This window comes from Ceratotherium simum, chromosome 8 (genome assembly GCF_057802395.1).
Source record: "Ceratotherium simum simum isolate JZ-2026a chromosome 8, ASM5780239v1, whole genome shotgun sequence".
Taxonomy (NCBI): Eukaryota; Metazoa; Chordata; class Mammalia; order Perissodactyla; family Rhinocerotidae; genus Ceratotherium; species Ceratotherium simum.
This window is the reverse complement of record NC_141907.1, coordinates 16,890,897-16,916,341: the sequence shown is the minus strand read 5'-3', so window position 1 is coordinate 16,916,341 and position 25,445 is coordinate 16,890,897. Positions and strand designations below refer to the sequence as shown.

General features: G+C 39.3%; 1 long non-coding RNA gene across 1 annotated transcript in view; it reads right to left on the bottom strand.

Moving 5' to 3' along the window:
* Positions 1–8,477: 8,477 nt before the first annotated feature.
* LOC147916405 (uncharacterized) overlaps positions 8,478–25,445 on the bottom strand; it is a 28,087-nt gene continuing 11,119 nt past the window's right edge. Inside the window, exons 2-3 of the long non-coding RNA XR_015552886.1 lie at positions 21,485–21,643; positions 8,478–11,380 (exon numbers count right to left, since the gene is read on the bottom strand). This is a non-coding gene — a long non-coding RNA (uncharacterized LOC147916405). The remainder of the gene's footprint in view (positions 11,381–21,484; positions 21,644–25,445) is intronic.

Sequence of the window (25,445 nt, the reverse complement as noted above, 5' to 3'; positions counted from 1 at the left end):
CAGTCTTTAATCTGGCTGCCGTGTAGACATAGACTGCAGAGGTGTGAGAGTGAAAGCAGGGACATCGGATGGGAGTCCATCACATGGTGGCTTGAGTCCAGGGCTGTGTTAGCAGACTTGGTGAGAATCAGTCAGATAGAGGTTACATTTTGGAGGTGGAGCCAACAGAGCTTATTGGTTGGGTTATATTGAGAGGTCTTGCATATTTTATCACGTAGTAGACACTCAATAAATGTTATTGACTCCTCGAAAGGATGATTGAACTACTATGAATGGTCAAACTCAGATTCCACGAAGCATTCGCTAGTGGACCACAACCCTCCTACTTTCTGCTCCTCTCCCTCCTCTGAACTCCCCCTGCACTTTAAACACACTTTCTCGAGGACACTAGTCTTATTCCTTGGATTTGGTGATTATGTACATTCCCTACCTGCCCTTCTAGACTGTAAGCTTCTTCATGATTTTTATCCTCCACAGTCCCTTACATATTTTGCATGGCACATAAATCAGTGTCAATTTTTTTGAAGAATGAATGAACAAATGCATGAGTGAAGTGAGATAGAAATTACGTGAAGGTCAAAGTTCTCGAAGAAACAATTACTGAGCTAAGATATCTGAACTCTGAGGGGCTTTCCAGACAGATTAAATAATTACGCAGCTCAGTGAGTTTACGCTCTGTCTTGCTTGGAAGCCCAGGACTGACTGAGTGACTAAGAATGGCTCTGTTTCAAAGAACACTGAGAGGCAACGTGAGGCTGGCTGGTGTCAATGATGACTGATTCTCATGGTTTGCTTGTTCACATACCAGGAAAAGTGGTTAAGTGTCTTAACATTTTGAATTGCAGTCTCTTCATTTATCAAATGGGCATAATAATAGAAATACCTCAGAGATTGTTTGTGAAGAATTAATAATAATTACTCTTATAAATAGAGCACTTGCTGTGTGCTCTGCAATGCCCTGAATGGTTTAACTGTACTGCACCCTAACCCATTTATTGTTCCCGACAACACTAGGAGGTATGCACTTTTATTATCCCCATTTTATAAATCACTGCTATAAAGCACTTACCACAGCACTCCAACACAGAAAAAGCATTCTGTAAGTACTAGAGAAGACAAAAAATCCAAAACTGGACGTGGAGCCAGAAAACCTGGTTTTAAAACCCAGTTTTGCTGCTGTTTTTGACCTTGGATAAAGCAAACTCACGTAACCTCAATTTTTCTCATTTCTGAAATGGACTGATATAAGGAATAAGTGCGACAAAGTCTGTGAAAGTGCAAATACACATAGAATTACAACAAAAGCCTGGATAAATGTAGATGTTTGGAGAGTGTTAGAGTTGATTTTTAGTTCAATTGTGTAAGACACCAGCCCAATTAAATGCAGTGTTCTTAGGAGAAAGCATCATACGATCTTCAAAGGAGCAAGTACCTCATTTACTACAGTTTGTTACTGCAGTAAACTGTCTTTCTGAAAGTCATGGTCTGTGACTTTCTCACGTCCAGAAAAGTGACAGCTTTAAGTAAAAATGAAAACCTCGGTAGCTGAAGATCTTGGTTCGTTTCTAGACTTATCCATCCTAGGACACCTGGGCCAGTTAGTTAGAGCATTACATGTGAGTACTTTTAGCCGCTTATGAAGAACGTCCTCGTGCATTATCTTTTGTGATCCTCCTGGAAATTCTGTACAGGAGGAACATTATCCCAGTTCTGTACTCTCAGGTTCTATCTCCTGTGACTCCCAGTTTGGTCCGGGGCTCACAGGAAACATCTGCTCTGCATCTAATTGCTTCTGACCACTAAAATTAAAGGAGCATGTCCCTCGGCCTGATCATTAGCTGATAGCTTCTCAATCGTTTGGTGCTCCTTTTTAATATTTCGAAATATACTTTCTTCTGAGTGCTGTCTTAGTGAAAATTGGAAGTTCAGAGATAGGAATACTAATTAAAGCTGCCCTTTCTTTCTCAAAGATGAGGTTCTTTTTCTATACATTAAACACGTACACACACTCATGCCCACATACCTCAAGTGGCTTGCTCTTGATGAAAGGTAGAATTTGTAGATTTGAATTTAGGGGTAGCTTTTCTTTTCTTACTTAAAGGAGTGTTTCCTGTTAAAAGTACCTTACATACGGGGCCGGCCCCATGGCAGAGTGGTTAAAGTGCTGCACACTCTGCTTCTGCCGCCCGGCTTTGCGGGTTCAGAGCCCAGGCGCGGACTCACTCCACTCATCAGCCATGCTGTGGAGGCATCCCACAGACAAAAGAGGAACGTTGGTGTGGGTGTTAGCTCAGGGCTAATCTTCCTCACACACAAAAAAGTAAGATATATTATAACCATGTGGTAGGCAGAATAATGGCCCCCCAAAGACATCCACATTCTAATCTCCAGAACTCATGGATATGCTAGGTTACCTGGAAAGGGTAAATTTGCAGATAGAATTAAGGTTGCTAATCAGCTAACCTTAAAACAGGAAGATTATTCTGGATTATCCAGGTAGGCCTAATGGAATCACAGGATAAGTGAAAGACAGAGGCAGAAGTATCAGGTCAGAATGCTGCTGCCTGAGAAAGACTCAGCTGGCCATTGTTGGCAGTGAAGATGAAGATGGCCACTAGCCAAGGAATGCAGGCAGGCTCTAGAACCTGGAAAAGGCAAGGAAACAGATTTTCTCCTAGAATCTCCTAAAGGAACACAGTCCTGCGATACCTTGATTTTAGCCCAATGAGATCCATTTCAGATTTCTGACCTCCGGAGCTGTAAGATAATAAATTTGTGTTGTTTTAAGCTACCAACTTGATGGTAATTTGTTACAGCAGCAATGGGAAACTAATACAAACTGATTTCAGCAGTATAATAATATAAGTGTAATGATAGAAAACAAGCAATCTCCAGCAGAGACAAGCTACCACACCGATCGACTATACATTCCGGGAAACATGTACTTCTCAGAAGAGAACTGATTCCCTTTCCAGCTCTCCAGGCCCGTGTTTTTGGAGCTGAGATAGGGAGAACATTTTTTCTTTGCCTTTTTTTTTCCAAATAAAGCTTACGCCCTTTCGCCAAAGAGGTTCACTCAGATGTGGCCCCAGCTTCACTGGCTGCTAGCTTATAGTGGATCTTGGAAGCTAGTTATAGGTGTGTCTGATTTGGGGGAACTAGCAACAGCTAGCAGTCATGAGCTGTGCCTGGACATATGTAATACTGTGCCTGGCCCTCATGGCCAATTCACATGTCTTCTCTTTCTTTTGGATTTTTCTGATCTTCTCACTAGAAGATATCTCTCTCTTCTATAGTGCATGGTCTCTCATTGCTTGTGTTTTGGTTATTATGTGGACATCTTAATTCCCTGTTATAGTGGAAAGAGTACAGGACTGAGAGTCCAAAGGCCTCCTATGAAGCCTGCCTGTCAGGCCTGGGTCAGTCATTTCAAAGAACTAGCATTTAGAGAACGAATGTCTACCATGGCCCACATCCTGCGTCCTAAACATTTGCTGTGTGCTTTGTCCATCACCCATCAGGAACGTTCACACACTAAGCTCAGCGCAAAGGGGACTTCTCTATTCACTGGGCCTCACCCATTATGACCTTGCAGATGAGGGAAATGATCCTGGTGATAATTGTGTGTGTGTGTGCAGGTACGCATGCAAGTGAGAGAGAGAGAGAGAAAATGAATAAACAAACAAACAAGGGGGAAGTGTTATCACAGAAGGATCTTGAGAACTCTACAAATATTGTTTCCATACAATTCTTTATACAGTAAAACATGATCAAGATAATCATTCAAGGTCTCTGGGGATCTGGAATGCATTTAAGTTTAAACCTGTTGGGCTCTCTTTCCCAAAGTGCTGCTGTGGGACACGAAATGAGTCAATGCAGCTGAGAACACCCAAGTCAGTCTGTGGGAATCTTGTGCCTAAGAACTGAGAGAACCAAGCTGATGAAGTGACAGATAAATCTATGGCAGCAGGGCCATGCCCCAAGTAAGCAAGAAGGCATCACGGGGCCTAGGAACAAACATTGAAGGCAGGACCCAGGGCCCAGCTGTGGCTAGCGCAATATCCATAGAGATGCCATCCGTCATGCTTTTAAAATCACCTGCTCTGTTTCCAAGGTCATTTGAAGCCACAGCTGAGAAAGTGGAGCAGAAGAGATCCTCCCCAAGCCTAGTTATCAGGCCCAGAGACTGATGGACCGGGGAGGTGGGACCCATTCAGGGAGAAGTAGCCCCTTGCTCATCCCTTTCCTGTAGGCTTTTTTACTCCCGTTTTAGATCTTTTCTCCCCAGGAGTCTCTGAGAATCTCACAAGCAGAAAACAGGCCACATTCAGCTTTGTATTCTTGACTCTCTCACAGTGGCTTTCGTGGAGGATTGCTTGTCTCTTCCCCTGCTCATTTCTCCCTCCTCTTCTTCCTCTCTTCTCTCCTCCCTTCAGCTGTTCTCTTTCTTCCTCTTCTCTCCTGAGCCCCTTCTCTTATCTCATTTGTTTTTCTTTGCTGTCCTGATCTAGCTTCCAGGAAAGAACCTGATACTAAACATTCACATCTCGGTATGAGGTTAAGGCCACACCACACACTACATTTCTAGAGGCCATTTGCATTTTAAATCTTGTTTCTCCTTGTTTAAAGGGGGCGCAATAAAAATAAAACAAAACAAAAATAGTGATCTTTACATATACCTCCCCAGGGATGTAGGAACACTAGCTCTTGAGTGAGAATTCCTGAGGTTAAATCTCAACTCCTTGACTTCTAGCATGTAATTGTCAGGGAGGAAATACTTTTCCTCTACCCTCTTAGGTTCAGTAACTGGGGTCTGCAAATTAGACTAACAAACGACAGACTAACAGAAGAAAAAGTGTACAATTTTCATTAATATTTATATGCATGGAAGGTCACAGAAAAGAAGTGAAATTCAAAGAAACAGACTCCAGGACTTATATACTATTTTAACAAAAGAAAGGGAGTTTGGGCTTCAAGGGATGATAAAATGTGGAGAAGTGACTAAGAAATATATGAGGGAAACTGATAGAAGACAAGGCTTATTTTAGTTGGAGTTGTTTATGCAGACTCATCTGGGTGCCGACTCTTTGTCTCTGGTGATAAGAGTTGCTCTCTGATTCCTGGCACAGGAGGGTGGAGGATGGGGGGAAGCTTCACAAAGGGAAATTTATGCCCTGCTTTTAGGTAGATAAGAGGAGGGAAGAGAACTCCTCTTGCATTTACTGATTCTAAATTGCCTTCAGTTCAATATAATCCTTAAGCCAAAGCGGCATATTCTAGAGTGGCATATTCTGATCCCTTACATAATCTTGGGCAAGTTACCTAAGTTTTTGCATTTCAGTGTCCTCATCTGTAAAATGGGGTTAATAATATGACCTATCCTATCAGGATGTTATGGTGATTCAATGGGATAGTGTATACAGTGCACTGTCTACCACCCAGTAGAGGCTCAAAATTATTATAATCTTAATTATAATATAATAAAGAAAAGGATAATCATTATCATCCTTGATAATCACTCCTCTAAAGCCAGCCCATTGTAGTGATATGTGGCAGACGGTTTTTATAGAGAAAATACATGAAAAATGTTGTAACATGAGAGCCAAAGTTATATGTCATATCAAATTGGTGAACCCAGGAACCTACTCAGTTTAGGCCAGAAAGGCTGGGAAAAGGTAATTAGAGCAGGAAAAAACAGTCATAAATTATAAGGAAAGATAACATTCTTATGAATGTTTTCTAGTTGCATTTCCAAATAATGTGCTACTTTGTGTGTATGAAGATTACATACTTTGGTCATAAGATACATGACAACTCTTTCAAGATATATTAGTGCAATATTGCTGCAAGTTTCTTAAAGTGGAAGATAGTCCCCCCTCACTACCACCACATTATAAATTTAACAGAGCACTCAAACCAGAAGGCTGGATGCTTAATTGTTTAATGGAAAACCATATACATATTTTAAAGAAATCCATTCCAGACCCATTTATTAACCTTTCAGAATGAGCCCTGTAGCTGAGTGAAATAGCTTGAGACCTGTCATGTTTAAGTGGAAAGCTTCTCTGGAGAACATACAGGGATCCTTCCAAGTAACTGAGAAATCCCAAGATAGAGGAATGTGAGATACTTTATGGTGGAGGTAAGGGTTGGGGGTAGAATAGAGAGCACGAGAGGGTGAATAGCTTTCATTGTTTTGGTGAGAAAGTCTTAAAATTAGAAGAGACACTAATGGTCATACACCAACATTGTCCTCGTTACTTGCTCTGTCAAGTCCCAACGTTAGAAGGCCTCTTCCAGTAACTTTCCAGCCCCATTTTTCTCTCCTGCCTCAGTCCAGCTTTGTCACCATCGTGAATACTGCCCTAGTGTGTGTCCATTTCCATTCATGGGAAAATCATTCTTCCTCTCCTCACCTATTTTTAAAAACCTAGTTTAGGCTTCTCTCTTCAATGGAACCTTCTAGATGATGCCAACCACATTAATGTCTTACTTCTCTGAACTTCTATTGACTGAGAATAGAAAATGCTTCTTTCAGAATTTAATTTCTTTTTAACTTCTCAGTGTAACATCCTGATTTCCCCTGTAGCTAACAATTCGGCCATCATGAAAAGCCAGGGGATTCAAGCCAACTTTGTCCCCTTCCCAAGTCCCTTGACCTTGAACAAGTCAATTCTGCTCTCTGCACCTCACTTTTAAGACTCTAAAATAAAAAGATTGGACTATTTGATCTTTAAAGGTTTATACAAATATAAACTGATAAATTTAAATTTAAATTTGACTAAACTCATTCCTATATGCATTGCTATTCTATCTATATTTTTGGAGAAACTATAGGTAGGTAGGTAGGAAAATCTATCTAACTTTAACATTTTTTCTCAACTTTAGTACATTTTTTTTTCTGTTTATGTAATGTCAATAGTCAGTAGTAAGAACATTTCTTAACCAGCGAACATCATCCGGTGAAATTTCAAACTGAAGCTACAACAAAGAGAAGGAAGCAATTTGAGGCTTCAAGCAAATCATCCCAAATTAGGTTATTTAAAGAATCACAATGGATCAGTGCAAGAAAATTGAAAGTCTACTCACTGACCCTTTCCCTTTTTCAGACTAGTCAATTGGCTTGGGCATGCCTCCTTGGAGTGTGTTTTTACTTTCCTAAGAGTTTCTGGCAATATTTCCCCTTCACGGTCTCTTACCAGAGACCCAGTTAAAGAACCATTCAACATGGTGCAGGGAGGCCAGCAAGCAGAGTGGTAAATGGTGAAGTGCATAGAATCTGCCACCCAGGATACCCAAGTTCAAATCCCAACTCTGCCAAGTACTCTATACAAGACCTCAGGCAAATCACTTAACCTTTTAAAGCCTGAACTTTCTTCTTGAAACCATAGTAACAATATAGATCTCAGGGCATTATGAAAGGATTAAATTAGTAATATGTGTAAAGATTTTAGAATAGTGCCTGACACTTATACAGTCTCCATAAATGTTAGCGGCTATTATTTTTGGAGTAAATCAGATCAAAATCTTTGTTGTGCCCCTTATTGAATGTGACTTTGTGAAAATAATTTAATCTCAATGATGTTTGGTTTTTATTTTTCTTTGAAATAGGGATAATAACACCTAACTCATTGGTTTGGGGCAAGATTAAATGAAATTTTACATGTAAATTACATAGTATGGTGGCTGGCTTAGAGTAAGTGGGCAGGAAATGTTAGTTTATTCCGTTCCTTTGGTATGAAAGACAGATCTTTGCTACAATGGGAAGAAAGGGGTGAGCATGGGGATGAAGAGAGAAAGCCAGGGCAAATTTTAATACAAAAAACTGGGCTGGGGCTTGCAAGTTACTGCAACAAAATGATAGAGCCATACTCTGGAGTTATTTTTTAATATAATATGTAGTCAACCATTCTCAAGATGGCCCTAGAAAAACACTCTTCCCTGATTGTGCCCCATTTCCCTAGACTTCTCAGATGAAGCATGAAACTCACTGATGGCACTATCAAATGCCTTTTACCTTCCAAATCCTACTGTAGGGGGTGCATGTGAGAGAGCCCTGGCATCTTCAAGAGCTGGAAGATCCTGTAGGTGGAGCCAACAGAAAGAGCTTAGAACCCCAAGTGGTAAAGGGAGCTAATGTAGATAGAGAAGGGCTGGACCACCAAGACTCTCAGCTGGTGGATCCTACACTAGGAATTCCATTGTCCTAAATGGAAGTCCTGCCTGGAATCAACAAAATCATATCTGTGGGTCTTTATGTGAATTTCGAGGATGATAGGCATTTCTTTCCTGGAAAATGAGATGTGACAATTTAAAAATACTTTGCCTAACTCTATAAACAGAGAGATCAGTTGACAAATATTTACTGAAATCTGCTGAAGGTATAAAGGGAGAAGAATGAATTTGAGATGCAGACAAAGAAACGTTTAAATTCTAAATCTATAGCTTTCTAGCTGTATGACATTGGTCAAGCCACTTAACCTCTTTGTACCTTAGTTTTTTTCAACTATAATACGATATTGTGTAGGATTAAAAGAGACAGTTATAGTTAAATTGACCTAATTAATTTCTGTAACTTTTTTTTTTTAACTTCCTACATCCTATGGCCAAATACTGGCAGGAATGTCAGAGAATGGTTACTTAAAGCATTTCTTTTCTCTTCAACTACTGAGAACTGCTTCTTCTTCACTGGCTTGCTGACACAACTGAAAACAACAAGTTTAGATAGATAGGTGGTTTGATAGACAGATATCTCCCGTAAACATATTATCCAAAATGAAAAGCACCATTGTTAGAGCCAACTTTTGTAACTTAAGTATATTCCTAGTGCCCAGAGGAGAAACATAGCCCAGTGGGCTGGGGTGATCAGAAAGGCTTCATGGGAAAAAGACTGGAGCTAGACCTAGGAGTAGGGATGAGTGGCAGGACCAGCGGAGAGCCAAGTCACTTCATCTGTCTAGGCCCCGCAGAGCCTCTGAAGAGTGGGCACTTCTGTCATAATCCCACAGCTGTCACGTGCTGAGCAGGCAGTGGGCTCAGCTCTCCACAGTCTCGATTAACTCTCATGCCAACCATGAGGAGGAGGCAGTCACATTCCCATCTTGAACTTAGAAATCTGAGACTCAGAGATGGAGTGGTTTCCCCAAGGTCACACAGCAAGCAAGTGACAGAACCAGGATTTAGCCCAGGTCTATCTACCCCAAAGCCTGTGTATGATATATGATTCCTAAGAATGATGAAAGCTATCATTATTGATGGTTACCTCCTCTATAAAGTCTATTTCCTGTCACCACCACCCATCTTTCCTCAGATGGAGGTGACTTTTCCTTCTTGTGCTTCCACTGTACCCCATAGAGACATCTATTCAAGTGCATTTAATTTGTCACATTCGATTTCATGCCTGTCTCCCTTATTCAATTGTATATCCCCAAAGGATAGGGTTGGATATTATTTGCCATTTTATCATTCATATACCTTTCATAGCTTATAGTGGCAGCTTAATAAATGTTGATGAATAAATGAATGAATATTGCCTACCAAGCTGTGTGCCTGCCACAGCTTCGGCAAGTAAGTTTACCTCTTTATGCTTCATTTTCCTTGCCTATAAAATGAAGATGATCATAATACCTACCACACAGAGCTCCGGGGATGAGTTAATTTTTGATAAATCACTATACTATTGGTGAGCACACAGTAAATGCTCAGTAAATGTTAACTATTATTACAACCACACTTAATTCGCACAATTCCCTTTAAATGGAGGACTTGAAATAAAGTATTTTAATCTCGGCTTGACAGAATAGGAACTGTTTTCACAGAGGTTAAATGTCTTGCAGAAAATCACACAGCAAGGAAATAGCAGAACCAGGAAATGCCTCGCCAAGTTCTAAGATATTAGTCATAAGCCCTCATGTTTCATAGTTCTCAGGGCTAAAAACTCCTTCACATACAGGGTCCCAGTTGATTCTCTTCACCAGCATGATGGGGCTGGACTTCAGCAGAGTGGAGGACACCATCAGAGTGATAAAGCCAGTGTGGTCCTGGCATAGCCCAGAGTCCATGACCATTCCCACCACGCTGCCCAGGCTGCTTGGTGTGGTTTGGATTAGAACACCCCATGAGGTCCTTCAGGACAGCATGACCCACGCTTCCCTGATGATAAGAATCACCTAGCTTTTTGTGTAAGAACACAAACTCTAGAATCCTCTGAATCAGACTCTCCACAAGGGAGTGTTTTTAACAAGCACCCGGGGTGATTTTTATCATCAGGGAGGTTTGTGAAACTTTGCTTTGAGACAGGCTGAAACAAGAGTTTCAAGGATGATGGTGGTATTCACCCTCCAGGGGGCAGTTACTGAACATCAGTGTTTTTACATGGTTCTGCTCTGCCCCACCCTCCACCCATCCGTGTTTGTAAATATAGAGACTAAACAGTTTCCCTAATAATGCTCTCAATGTGTCGGCGGGGACCAGACGGCCCCAGAGGAGTGGCAGGTGCGAGGCTGGTTGGATGCTCACGCTTGACAAAGCCACTGAATAATAGATCTTTTGCCCCTGCACTTTTCTCCCTAGAAAAGCATAGATGGGCTTCCATCTATGGGCTTCCGCATGGGCTTTCTGAAAGTGGTTATAAGCATTAGCCACCAAAACTGATTTTTTTCCCTAGCATCCCAAGAGAGGGCTGAGCTGTCTCGCAGCGCAAGCTCTAGGAGGAGAGAGCAGCTGCTATGGTAAAAAGGGGACACTCGCAAGCTTCCCAGGCAGCAAACTAGCGCGCAGACAGCCCTGCCCAGCCTGGCTTCCCATTGTCAGCGTGTGGAGCACCGCGGTGCTCTCTAGGGCAAGTTTCCTGGGAGTGTCCCTTCTCTCCACGGACGCAGCAAAGTCTCCAGTCCTCCAACAGATGTTTCCCTCTCAGAGCTGAAGTCCAAGCACTCGCTGGCTGCAGCCCAGAGTCCCGAGCCCAGCGCTCTGTGGTTGGGGCTCACCATCAGGCAAATGCCAGCATCAGCATGAGAGGCTGGACTTCAGCCCAGGTCGGTCCTCACCCCGGGGGGCCGCTGCTTTGCCCGGTGCATCTGCGAGGAGCTGCTCACTTTTACCCCTCGCGAGTCTTTGTTGCAAGCCAGATATTGCTCGGATTCTCTAATTAACTCCCTCCGCTCCAAAGGGGTCCGGAGGCTGGGATGCTCTGCCAGCTTGAAGGATGTTGACTCTCGAGTGGGAGTCGGAAGGACTGCAGACAGTGGGTATTGTGGTGATTATATGTGCATCTCTGAAGCTGCTTCATTTGCTGGGACTGATTGATTTTTCGGAAGGTAAAGTGATCGCTCTCAGTCTGTGCTGTTGGTCAGGTCTGGTTCAGAACTGGATACAGACGCTGCAGAAGTTGAGGAGGCTTAATACCCAAAGTAAAAGTTTTCTGATATGCATGCTTGACGTGGAGCAGCCTAGCCCTGGACAGCTCATTTCTGTTTACCCAGATATTTGGCAGTGGGAGGGAAGGGATGTTGTACCGTTATCTTTCTATTTGATACCTATTTGAGTTTAGGGTGATATCATGGGTTAAATATATTTCCAAGATGGGAAGTTAGGACTCTCTACTGTGGGGTGATAATACAGGTTGTTTTTTGATTGTCGAGTTCATGTTGGCTACCACGCCTTAATGTCATTAGTAATTCCAGCATCTGGAGGAGTACCCTGATTTGTGAGGGAAATATTTGTGTGTACCTCATTAGTTAGGAGGTCCGGGGGTGGAGCTGGGTTGTTGATTATGATATAAAATGGGTAAGCTTTTGGTTTAAAATTGAGTTAATGGATGCTTAGCAAAAATGTGCTTTGAACACTTAATTTGCAGAAGTGTTTCATTTACATTTCCCAGTGAGCCACTTTGCTCGTTCGTCTCTTGAGTGGGAACTCAAATGCACAGGACAGCATTGTTGCTACCAATAAATACTTTATCCATCTAACATAAATTGTATTACCCAAATTAATTTCATTATTCAACAATTGGAGAGTAAAAAAAGTTGATTAACTTTGCTTTAGCAGTTTGAATATATACACACATTTTTGGAAATAATTTTTCTACTAAAATAACATAATTTGTGTTATTTAAACCCCCAAAATTTGATGTCAGTTCTACATCTCAGCTTTCCTTTCTTCTCAAGTGAAAGAATGGAGTTCCTGAGACACTTGCTAATATTCCGTTTGGATAAGGATATAATCTTCTATTGCCGAGTTATTTATGAATATTCACTTATGACGTTGTGCATAATGTTGGAAGTTGATGGAAATATTTAAGCCTACCCATGCTTCTAATCTTTCTAACTACAGGAGCTGAGATGACATCATCTTAAACTACATTCGGTATACAGGTTGTTTCTGTTAATATGTTAATAATGGTCAATGTCTCTCATCTTAAGAAAGTCCTTTTTTCTATGAAGTGACTTCATTAGGTACTGACTGTTTAGACCATTATGAGAACATAAGTTCTCGTGTAAATTTCAAATCTTCTTTCAAGTATTCTCAATCTGTGACAAGCTCTGTTCAGGCACACATGAGAATAATATTGTAAAGAGATAAAATAAAACCTCAGAAATTAGTTTCTTCCTTTTCTCATATTATGTAGTAATTTTTATTTAACCCCTGGAAGGAAAACAATGCATAAACAAACTCTCTAAGTGCTACACAACAATCTTGCATTATTTTGACATTTCTGCCTCGATGCACCAATGTTGGTGGCTTAATAAAACACAGATAAGATCATTTGAATTTCTTTGATTGGAATAGTTTGCTTCTGGTTCATTTTGTCTCCATATTAGTTTTTGTTCCTTGAACTCAGTTGAGCCATAGCCCCAAACTTTAGTGCACTATACTCAAGATGGCTTGGTTTCAGAGCTAGATGAAACAGTCCCTACAGGAGAACCACCATGGGTGTGTTTGAGGAAGTCAACTTTCACAGCTGTGAGATAGCCCACAGTTCTTTCATTGCCAGTGTAGATAATGTAGACACTTAAAGTCAAAGGTACCAAGTTTAAGACCCCTGCAAATGACTCAGCTTTTATTCTTTAAGTTCTGTTTTGTGTCACTTAAAGTTGAAAATTTTCAGATGAAAACTTCAAATTTGATTTCCAATAATGTGAAAAGTGAAATTGTACACCTGACTCCCCCAACTAGACTCACAGAATTTTGAGCTACTCTGAAATGTCTTTCTGGAATGGATATCCATATTCATTTTCAAACAATATCCATATCCATACATGAATCTGTATTTCTGTACACACATATATAGGGATGATGTGCCTACATATTTATAGACATTATGTAAAATGTCCAGCAAGTTGGGAAAACTTTGAATTCAATGTATAGGCCTTGATCGTGCTAAAATACAAAGATGCGGGTTACCACCATACATGAGATATAACCCATATTTATTTGACAAGTCAATCCTTTTTTGTTCTGAAGTACATGTTAGAAAATTCTGGTGTAGTCCAACTGTCTCATTTTACATAGGAGATAACTGCAACCCAGAGAGGTTCACTGATTTATCAGAAGGCAAAACTAAGTGGACACAGAGACAAGACCAAAATCAAGGACTAATGAATCCTATACAGTGCTTTTCCTAAATACGCTTTTCATTTATTCCTCTTCCTTAATATTGGGAAAGAGAATTAACGCCAACATGCAGGGGAAATTTCCTGAATCTTGTCCTGAACTGTCCACTAGCACCCTGTGAAATATCTGAGGGAAATACATTAATACATTCATAAGAAATAAGATTACACAATAGCCACACAATTTCTACAAGTCTTTGACCCCCGACCCAAGTGTTAAACCCAAGCATGGCATGTAAGTGAGCTAAACCTGACTTCCAACTTTATCGTAGATTAGAGGCAGGATTAGAACAAAAGCAAGCCAAGTGGTCTCCTGAGCCCCTTTCCCTCTAAGATCTGCACTGAACTTTGACCATCTGTAACTTATATTCAATGGTGATGAATGGCTAGTCCAAGTAGAATCCAACAATGAGACCCAATAAGATCATGAGAATTCTGGCATAGGCCTCCTGTCTATGTTTTCTCAGATTATGGGAATGTCTAAGCAGAAACAGAATTTAAGCTTTTGATCACTAACCACGGAGAAAGGAAAAAAAATGCAGCTACAGAGCAAGCCACAAAATATTAGGTTATCAGATCCTTCATTCTTTCTTCCTGCAAATAGTAGAAAGGCCAAAAAGGGCTTTCCCAATGTAGATTGCCAAACTTTTCACTGAGACTGCACCTCCTAGAAAATATGGCCCAGAATAAGGCTAGGGAATTAGTCATTCTTTTTGGTGAAGAAGTGAAGACGAGGCTCAGAGCAGAACCGTCAGCTTCTTTTACACAGCATTGAGCTGTTATACTATCCTCAAGAGGCAATGATTCTTCATGAGTACTGCTGTGGAGTGTTTTCTCCAGTGTGACTCTGTGCATCAATTAACTTAGAAGGTAGTTCTGAGTCTATTTCAATGCGAGAGTCTACATTAGAGTTGGGATAAAGCAGTGTTACCTTAGTACTGTCATCTACAATGGCTAGTGAAAATTAGCCGTGGATAGAAAAGGGTAAAGAGAAACATTTCTGCTCCTACCTAAATTAGATTCTGACTTCAGTAAATCCCTATTTTAAAAAATAATTCTCTTTCAGTTGAAATTCATGGTTTAGGAAGCAAAAGCAATTTGTAAAGAGGATTAAAATGACTAACGGGATTTTAATATAATGATTTGAGGTTCTACACATATCCTCTCATTAATGAGGGGAACAAGGAAGAACACTCACAAGATTAATCTCATCATTTCATAGTTTAGCATGTAATAAATGTCTTATTGAATTCTAAATGTGTACAGAGTCCTCTGTTAGGCATTGACCAAGAGGATGGGGAGGTGCCAGATGAATGTTAAAGGAATGTACCCTCAGTAAGCTTTCGTTCTGGTAAGAGAAACTAATTACCAAACTAGACAGAGAAACTAAGTGCTGGGTATAAGCCCAAGAAATGGCCTGTAGAAGCATCGATGAAGTGATACATTCTGGAAAGGGTTCAAGGAAAAGCTTCATGGAGAAAAAACAGTTGTACAGGACTTAACAGTGTGAGAAGGAGTTCCCAAAGTGGAGAATGGGGAAAGAACATTCCAGGCTGAGCAAAGAGCTGTAGCTGTGACCTTAAGTAGTGACAGAGGATTGCTTTCATGGATAAGGGCAGTGGCTTGTAGCACATGGACATCAGAGTGTTGAAATGGGAGATGTGGCCGAAGAGGTCCCTTGGAGGGCAATACTGAGAGAGTATACATATTCTCTAACCAGTGAAGAGCAAAGTCTTCAACTTTGGGGAAACAATGAGCAATGTGGCAGACCAGTGTTTTTGGTGGGTCAACCAGGGAGTAGGTGAAGATGGCTTCAGAGGTAAGAGAGTAGAAGCAGAGGTACCAGTTATGCTTCTAGAACAATTCAGGTGAGAGATGATAAGGGCAAAAATCCACGGATTTCCCTCCTCAATAAAATACTTAGTGTGAACTGTCCAGTTTTTCCAGAAATTCATGTTTAATATAATGTTCTTGGTCTGTACCTGCTCTAAAATGGTGTAATTGTATTTTATTTTAGGACACTGTTGTTTGGCTTTAAATACGTTTCTTATGAGAAAAGAAAGAAATGTGGGGCACACAGAGGTTGTAACTATAAATACAGGAGCTCCATTTATGGTAGGAACTTTAAAATTCTGATAGATATATCTGACATTTTGCAAGGTCTTTAATTATTTTGAACTTTTTATTTTGGAAAATTTTACACAAAAAAAGTATAGAAACAGTATAATGAATATCCATGTACCCATTACCCAGCTTCAATAATTACCAATATTTTACCATTTGTGTTTCGGCAATGGCTTGCATTTAAAAATATTTCCCTATTGTCTACAATATGCCAGGCATTCTGCTAGGCCCAGTATACAAAGATCAATTAAAGATAGTTGCTGCCCTCAAGGAACTCTTGGTTGTATAAGGAGATGGGGAATATAAACAAAGAAAATGCAATACATTATGGTAGATAGATCAACACAAGTGAGTCCAAGATGTAGAAGAAGAATGAAAAGCAATTAAGTCCAAGTGGAAGAGAGAGAAGTGATCAGAGATGACTCCCTGGAGGAGGTGACTTCAAAGCTAGGTTTTTATGGATGAAGAGAAGTTTATCAAATTCATACACCAGAAAGGTAATATTATATACCAATGCAGGGACATGGTATACAATGTGGAATTCCTGGAACAACAATAAATAAAGTGTAAAGAGGAATTGACACAGTTTTATTCCTTCTCCTTGATTATATAATTATCCTGCTGTCTAGTACAATGCTTGGTATATAGTAGATACCCCAAAAATTATGGCATGAACATCATTTACTCCCATACAGTAATAGTGCAGGTGCACTTACACTTAGGTTACATAATTGAGAGCTTCCAGTGCCTCTTTCAAATTTCCATAGTAGCCTGGAAACTATTGATTAGTGCATAACTTTTTTACTCTCTCTTTTGTTTTTTTTCTGCTAGTGAGATTTCATATGAAAATCCCCCGGCAATGTAGAGAGACCCATATACCAAAGGCATCTGGGGCAGCTGTTCATTGGAATCCCATTGCCCTAGGAAATAATTTCAAGTGAGACATCCAGCAGTGAATTGAAAAATCCCAGCTTAGACAGGCTTTGCTATGGCTGGGAGAGGAGCTCTTTCAATTCCATATGGAGAAAACCCTTAGATTTCTAAGCGAAATTGAACAAATACGTATTAAGTACCTACTACGTGAAGGGGAATAGAAAATATAAGGGCATTTTACTGTCCTTAAGAAGTTTTCAAATTGGTTAGAGACTAAACAGCTCATGAATAACTAATCCAAGAATAGAAAGTGTCTGGTGAGAGGGAGCAAGGCCTTTAGAGAACTCAGAGAAGAGCCATCCATCCAGTTGGAAGATTTCAGGGAAGCCTGCACAAAGACAGTGACATTTGAAATCTGATGAGTTGAGGGATCAAAGGCTAATAAGTAAAGACTAGAAGCTAAAAATAGAAATTTAAACTATAATTTAAAAAAGAAAGACAGTTTCTTGAAGTCATTTTTTGTCATCAGGTTGGTTCTTAAACGTCCATTCATCCATTTAAGATACCAAGTATCTGCTCTGGACCTGGCAATGCGCTTGGTAATGATTGGTTTTGGGGCTATTATTTTTCAGTTTTGCTTGCTTTGGGAACTCACTCCCACCTCAGTTGGGAGCAGAGAGCTAGAATCTTAATGGGGAGGAGGGATGAGGTTGGAAGGGTTGTACATTTCAACGACCTCCAGCCAAAGACCACCAGGAACATATCTATAGTTGAACAGTTTGGCTTCATTACTCTTTGCAGAGTGGGAGAACATGCACCATGGAGAACCATAGGACATCTCAGTAGCAGAGTGTCAGAGAGGACTTACAGGATTTGAGCTTGGGTTGGGGAATTATGATTTAGGAAGCAGGGCTTTGCTCTGGATTGGATGAACTCAAGAAGCTAAGGTAATTCTATCATTGGATACCTTAATAAATCTTATCTATAAGTAATGAAGACCTGACAGAGGCTAAAGCTGTAATTGGCAAGGAAGCAAACTACATTAGCTAGGATGAAAGATATTTGGTCATTTTTGTGGTTTAAACAAAGTTCATGTTTTTGCCTCTTCTCAGATAACGATTACAGAGTGATCTTGTTTTTGTCTTGATCAGTCATAGGTACAGAGCAGTCTTATCTGATGTTGATATTCTGTAAAATTTTTTATATTCAGTAAGAGAATGCCTAAGCCTAGCTGATAAACCAGGGCAGCTCCCTCGGGGTGTCAGGAACTGCTTTCTCTCACACATGATAAGGGAGAGGACAGAGTAAGGTGAGGGGCAGGTGTATTGGCTATATAGCAGACAGATCTGAGTTTAAATCCTAACTGAGTAACTTTAAACAAGTTACTTACCCTTCCTGAGTTTGAATTCCTTTTTCTGTAAAATGAGGCAAATAAACTTAATATTTCAAGATTGTTGTAGGGAATACAAAAATATAAGTGAAATATCTAGCTCTGTGCTTAGAATACACATAGGAGCCAATAAAAGCCTTTCTTGTAATTATGCTGGGATAAAATAACATTCAAATTCCTTGAGTTGTATCAAGAGTTCTCAAACTTTACTGTGTTTCAGAATCACCTGGATGACTTGTTAGAAGACAGACTGCTAGGTGCCATCCTAGGAGTTTCAGATGCAATAGATCTAGGTTAGGGTCTGAGAATTTGCATTTCTAATAATTTCTCACTTTAGGTTGATGCTGCTGGTCCAGGGGCCACTCTTTGAGAACCATTGATTAGGCAATAAATCTGAAAGGCCGAACCCATGTTATTTGCAATGTGTTCTTCACTGAGTTCCTTGGCACCTGTTGAACTTTATTCTAGAACTGTGGTCAGCCAGCTTGTTTTATAGTAAATATTTTAGGCTTAGTGGGCCATGCAGTCTGTTATAACTACTCAACTCTGTCGTTGTAGCACAAAAGATACACAAATAAATGAGTGTGGCTGTGTTCCAATAAAACTTTATTTATGGACACTCAAATCTAAGTTTTGTGCAATTTTTATGTGTCACAAAATATTATTTTGTATTTTTGTTTGTTAACCATTGTAAATGTAAATGTAAAACAATGCTTAGCTTGAAGATCATACAAAAACAGGTAGCAGGCTAGATTTGGCCTGTCACTGTAATTTGCCAATGCCTGTACTAGAGTTGGCAGTAAAGGAATCTGTTGAGAAGGGTTCTCAGGTTGGTGAGGTATTGCCTTTTGGAAACTTATCTAGATTTTTTGAGCCCTTAGTCTCATTGAGCGGATCAGGGTCTAGTCCCTCTTTTTGAGTTGACAGAATTATCTGCCAAATTAGCAAGTGATTTGAATTAGCATGTAGGTGTTTGTCTAATAAAATGTCTTCTCTTCCCCTAATTCCACATTTCTAGCCAACTTAGAGGTCTGTTATATAAATTAAGCCATCCACATGATTTTGTCACAGAATGAGTCAGTGCTAGGACTAGACTGTTTGGGTCACCCATCTTATTGATTTTCATTTTAGAATTCATTGCCTCTTGGACAAGGTGGCATTATGCCCTTTTCACTGAGTTTGTAAACACTTATCTAGTTTATTTGTTAAAAACACATTTCAACTTTTCAAATTAAATTGGTCCTCAGAGTATTGCATTACATTGAGTCTTTTGGGTCTAGGACAAATACATGGAATCAACAAATGTTTCAAAAAAATAAAGTCGCCTTAACTCTGGATTCTCTTGAAAATAAAAGATACATAAATAGTAGGTAAGATCATGTTGTTTGAAGGGAGACAGATCTGAAGTCAATTCACAGGCCACATGGTCTTGGACAAGGTATATAACTACCCTGAACCTTAGTTCTGTCATACATAAAATGGGAGAATAATAGTAGCTACCTAATAGGGTTAGTATGAGAAGTAAATTAAATGATATTTGTTAAAATACTGCTTAGCACAGTGCCTGGCACATAGAGCTCAACAAATATTGGGTATTACTTATGGCATTAGTATCATCGCTGTTTTGTATCCATCATACCTATTACTAGGTACCCGTTACATCTGTTACTAAACATGGTCATTCATTCAATCATCCATGAAAAAAGGGTTTTTAAATGTGATCTATGTACTAGACGCTGTGCTAGTAATTGGGAAATTAAAGGCATAGTTTTGGTTAAGAGGGGTTTGCGTAGAACTAATTGGTTTAGTCAATTGCCCTGGTCTCATGTCACAAGAATTAGGGGGAAATAAGGAAAAGACTGACCAGTCCTATTTAGAAGGTGGGGAGCATCACAAAGGACTCATAGAGGTGACCTTTAAGCTGAATCCGAGTGACAGTTTTAGGACTCAGTATCACGCATCGTTGAGAACTACTGACAGTTGATAAAACTTAGTTTCGAATTTTCAAGGACATCTCATGTTGATCCCAGTTTCTAAGTCCTGACTCACAATATTCCATTTTCTTCCAAATGCCTTCTCTTATGCAAATTCCACCAATATTTCCCCATTTCAGCTCAGATCAAAACCTAGCCTCTCTCTAATACCATTTTCCTCCCTAATATGAATTCACTCAGTCCTGATGTATGTCATACAACATGACACAATATTAATAAACCTTCATGCACTGTTCCCCAAATCACTTCCTTTGTGTTAATTGATTTTCTCCTCAGCTAGAGAAAGGGGACCACTCTACCTCAGCATAGAGTGAGTTTTTCTTATATTTCCACAGGGTCTGAAGCAGTACAAAGTGTATCATGGAGGCTCAACAAATACTTCTCAGTGGGTTTCTCAGCTGTTTCTTTGATGGATTGTTCCTTAAAATCAATATACTTGTCTCATCTTAACCCCATCCCCATCCCACTCTCTTACAATCTGACTTCATAGTCTCACAAGAGAAGTCTTTTAAAACATGGGGACTGAGTTCATGCTCAAGATTCTCCTGTATCACCTCCAAAATAAAATCTCCATATCTTTGCATATGATACAAAGGATCCGGATCAGACCAGTGCCTACCTGTCCAGCCTCATCTCTGGTCATTTCTCCTTCCTTTTCTTCCTTCTGCCCAACTTCATGCTCCAGTGACATTACACTGATGTTCCCTGAGCATCTCATGTTGTCTACAGCCACCATAGTTTTGCATATACTGTTTTCTCTCCCAGAATGCCCTCCCCTCCTCATATTCCTGGAAACATCTTTTCAACCTTCAATTCTTAGTTCATATTCTTTCTTCTCTGGGAAGCATTTCTTGATTGCCTCAAGCAGAAAAAGATACTCTGGTCCTGTGGACTCACTGTCTCTTCCCCACCCTCTCCTGTGCCCATTTTATGCTCAAATGCTATCAAACTCGTTATTTCTCAAGCACTCCAGCCTGTTTCATGCTTCAAGTCTTTGCTTGTACTATGAATATCCCTCCTTCTAGAATACAGTGGCCATTGGTCTTCACCTGATTAACTCCTTCTTGTCCTTTAAGCTCAGCTCAGGAGCCCTCTGTTCCAGAAAGCTTCTCTTGAACCACCTAGTTGGATTAAGCGCCCATTTCTGTTATCCCAAAGCACTCTATCTTAGCACTTCAAACTACATTAAACTCTTGATTTCTATGGCTTTTTCTTTCACTAAACTTCAAGCACTACATAGGCAGAGCACTTATCTCTGTATCCGAGAACTATGGGGATATTTTCTTCATATTTCTTGCTTTTTCTATATTTATAAACTTTCCATAATAACTGTTTATTACTTTTGTAATGGAAAAACATACTTCTTTTAATCACTCTGTTTTGGTCCAATGATTTCCAATGCTATATATAATGCTTTCACCCTTAAATTCAGTTTAATGATTTATGAATACATGTATATAAAAAGGCTCAAAAATTGTATGTTATCATACCTCAACCCAATGGTTCTCAATGTGGGGGGAGGTGATCTTGCCTTCCTTCTTGACCCGCGGGACATTCAGCAGCACCTGGAGACACTTTTGGTTGTCACAATTCTGGGAAAGATGCTACTGGCATTTTGTAGGCGGAGGCTCAGGATGCTGCCAGTCGCCCTATAATGCAGAGGACAACACCAACAACCAAGAATTATCCAGTCCAAAATATCACTAGTGCTGATGTTGAGAAATCCTGCCTAAAAAAAATGTTTTAAAATTATATTAATTCTGTCACGGAATTAACGTCTGTCATGAAAACTCCGATAAGTTTATTACCAGGACCTCTGAATAAACTTTCCTATCCATTTTTATTTGTTTACATTCAGTTGTTTTTTTTACATGTAGATTTGTTCCTTTAAACTTAATAATACTGTATGTCTTATAAAACTTTGCGTAACTTTAAATTCAACATTAGAGCATAAGTATTTTTATATTAGATTACAGATCCTTCATAAATATTTTAATGCTTACATTATATTCTAGAAATGTTGTGCTATAATTTACTTATCCTGATTTTAGGACATGTAAGTTGTTTTCTTTTTTTTTTTAAGTATTTGAAAAATTCTGCAATAAAATCATTGGGTGTGAAGTTGCTTGTACATTTAGAATTACATTCTTGGGAGAGAGTCTTAGAAGATTTAATAGGGTAAGAGAATGGACTGTTTCAAGTCTCTTGACATATATTTAAGGTCAAATTGCTTTCCAAAGGGGTCACACAGATTTACCTGCCCCACTGTCATGTAGGAGTGCCCCGTGGTTTGTGTTCACTGTGTTATCACTATGTACCGTTAGTTAGGGGACATTTTGAAGGTGAACACTAAAGACCATGTTGTCAAGCTCAATGTTAAGAAACCATATCTTAGGGCTGGACTGCTAATGCCTTTTAAATCAACATTAGGAATCTTAATTTTGTGCAGATGTGAAATTCCCATTGTAGTTTGAATATGCTCTTCCCATTCTGCTCTCGTCTATCAGGATGTATTCCCTTTATGAAATGGTCTCCGCCTTTTATCAATCATCACACCCATATCAACCATCAAGACCCGGGCTTAGTAGCCATCAGATTATTTTTGAAAGAAAAGAAAATGACATATTTTTGCCCAAGATGAAGTAATTCCTGGCTCTGTATGGATTTAAGGGAAAAATTGACATGCATAAAATTATTGCTATCCACATTCAAAGAAATATTTCCTGAGTCTTACTAACATATGCACTTTACTTTGATAAATTTAAATAGCAGGGAGGGAGAGTAATCTCTTTTTTTAGAGGCATGCCTATGTTTATCTCAAGTAAAATGTGGTGCATCTTGTTCGTGTGACAAAGTCTGGAATGAAGAATTATAGATATTTTGAGTAGGAAGGTATGAAAGCACATTTAAACTCCCTCATGTTTTAGGTCATGATAAAGTAATGAGGTCCACAGAGTCCTTTTGTGAGTTAATGATAGAGCTTGGCTGTAGAGGAAGAACCACACTGAGGTTAGGACACGTTGAACCTTGAAGATAGATAGACATAGGTCAAATCCTGTTCCTGAAACATGCTGGATGTGGGTCCTATGCAAATTACCAAACCTCTCTGAACTTCAGTTTCCTTGCCCATACCATGGAGATCATCAGAATGCCAACTTCATAAATCTTCAAAATCATAGAGTGATTTTGAGACATAGAATAATTTTGAGACAAGGCACAAACCATGTTGTAACAAATTTTCTAACGATTACTTCAGTCTCCCCTTTTACATAACTACTGCTAGAAAGGATACCAAACATTGTGAACGGAGCTGCCAAAAACATAATTTTATTTATGCTGACTCTGAATATTTTGTGTTGCAACTTATTCTACACTCATTTCTATTGCATATCAGATAGTTCATAGGCTTTTTTGATATCCACTTTTATAGAGGAGGAAATTTGTTCAAAGAGGCTGAGTAACTTGTCTCGTTTATGAGCAACCAAACAGTAGAATTGGAATCAACCTCAAACTTCAGAAGCTAGAGCTTATGTTTTTTTCTACTCTAACCTTCCTTATAAGGGCTAAGATTTTCCAAATCTCTAGAAGTGAAGAAATACACTAAGATCCCTGGATTAGTAAAGTCAAGATAGTATATTTGGGGTCAAGTACTTTCCCAGACATCCATTTGAATAAAAATAAGTACATGAATGACTTTATACGTCAGTAAACTCATAGTTATTAATGATTGGTCACAAAAACTTTCTAATGAATAAACAAAAGAATATTGAAGACCTGGAAGCAATGAGGTAAATTGGTGATGTGATTCCAAATTTAAACAAATTACAGGGGAAGATGGATAATGATAAAATAATTAGAAGATTGAGGCACCTGAACAAACACTTAAGTACCACATCTGTCTTCACTATATTCAGCAATTCCTAAATATCACTGGTGCATTGAAAAAGAAATTAGCAGAAGCTTCTAAACATGACCTGAGTGAAAAGCAGGATTAACTCCTTCCTGTTATTGCAAATGTTCAAGGAGACACAAAGGGAATTAGCCAAATGCATTCCCTCATGACAACAAAGCTTGTATAACTAAAACTTTTTTTGAAAATGTACCTCATTAAAAACTTACACAAAAGCTCTGGGTCCCTAACAAGATTTTAGACTAAAAATATAACGCTCAAAATAGTAAGCTGGCTTTAATATTGTTGTATGTCTTCTAGAATACATCAACAATAAAACTAACATATAGCTTTGCATTTTATAGGTGTATTCAAGGAAAAATGCAAAATCAGCAGAGAAATTCTGTAGTTGCAAAATCTTTGTAAAGTTCAGAGTTGATCTGTCTAGCTATGTATCTCAAGTACACACATTTTACAATAATAGGAACTATTCTTGCCAATGACTGTCTAAGGTCCATGAAGACAAATTTTCTCATCCTAACATATTCCAGAGGGATCTGAATATGTCTGTTTTTTAGGGAACAATGTAAATCTTGGAATAATTATTTAAGGAAAGTCTGTCAGCTCCTTTAAATAAATTGTCTCAGGCTGAGAAGAAAGGGAAATTTTTTAAGGGGATAGGGGTGGCTTGAGACCTTATGCCGTGACATCTATACCATGAGTCACTTCCTCATAGAGAACTTTCTCTCATTTCATTATAAATGGTGTCAGTGGTGGTATTTCCTTTCTGTGCTATGTTCTTCACACTTGGACTTGGATTATGTATGCATAGTGAGCCACAGAAAGCCTACTGATGTATCAAGTACATTATGGATTCTGAGATACCAAGAATATTGGTCTGAGGCCAATCTCAGACATAGGGATATAGGATAGGGATTAACTAACTCTGGCTGTCCTTTCCTTACTTTGCTTCTTCGTGTGACGTCTCCTAAATACGGATGAATGCTGTTTATATTCACGCTTAATTATGGTGGAAAAGAGTAGAAGCAAATCCTAAGTAGAGGGTTAAAAGTTAAATTTAATTACATTATTTCTTTCTCTCCACCTTCTCTTTGGTTAAATAGAAGTATTTAAAATTTGTCTTGAAATAAAGTAAACAAATGGGAGATTCCCCCTCCTCCCAAATCCATGTGCTACCAGAGAATATTTATGTAATGTGCCTGCTAATTAAAATAATCTTTCCAAAACCTTTTCTAACGTAATGATAAATAAGTCTTACTCTGTAAATGAGAATTAGGATTCTTGACATTGGACTTGGCTCTGTGGTATCTCATCTCCAATTACTCCATATTAGCTCTGTTTTTCCTTCAAAGCCTAGGAAAGTTGGTTAGAGACAATCCAAAGAGATTTTTTTAAACTGTACTTTTGCCACATTCTTACCAAAAACCATAATTGAGAGGTTGACATGCAGCGTTGCTTACCTTGAAGAAACAGAACAATGCTTAGTGAGCTGTTTACAAAAGGCCAGGAAGTCAACTTGCCGACTACTCCAGCCTTCGCAC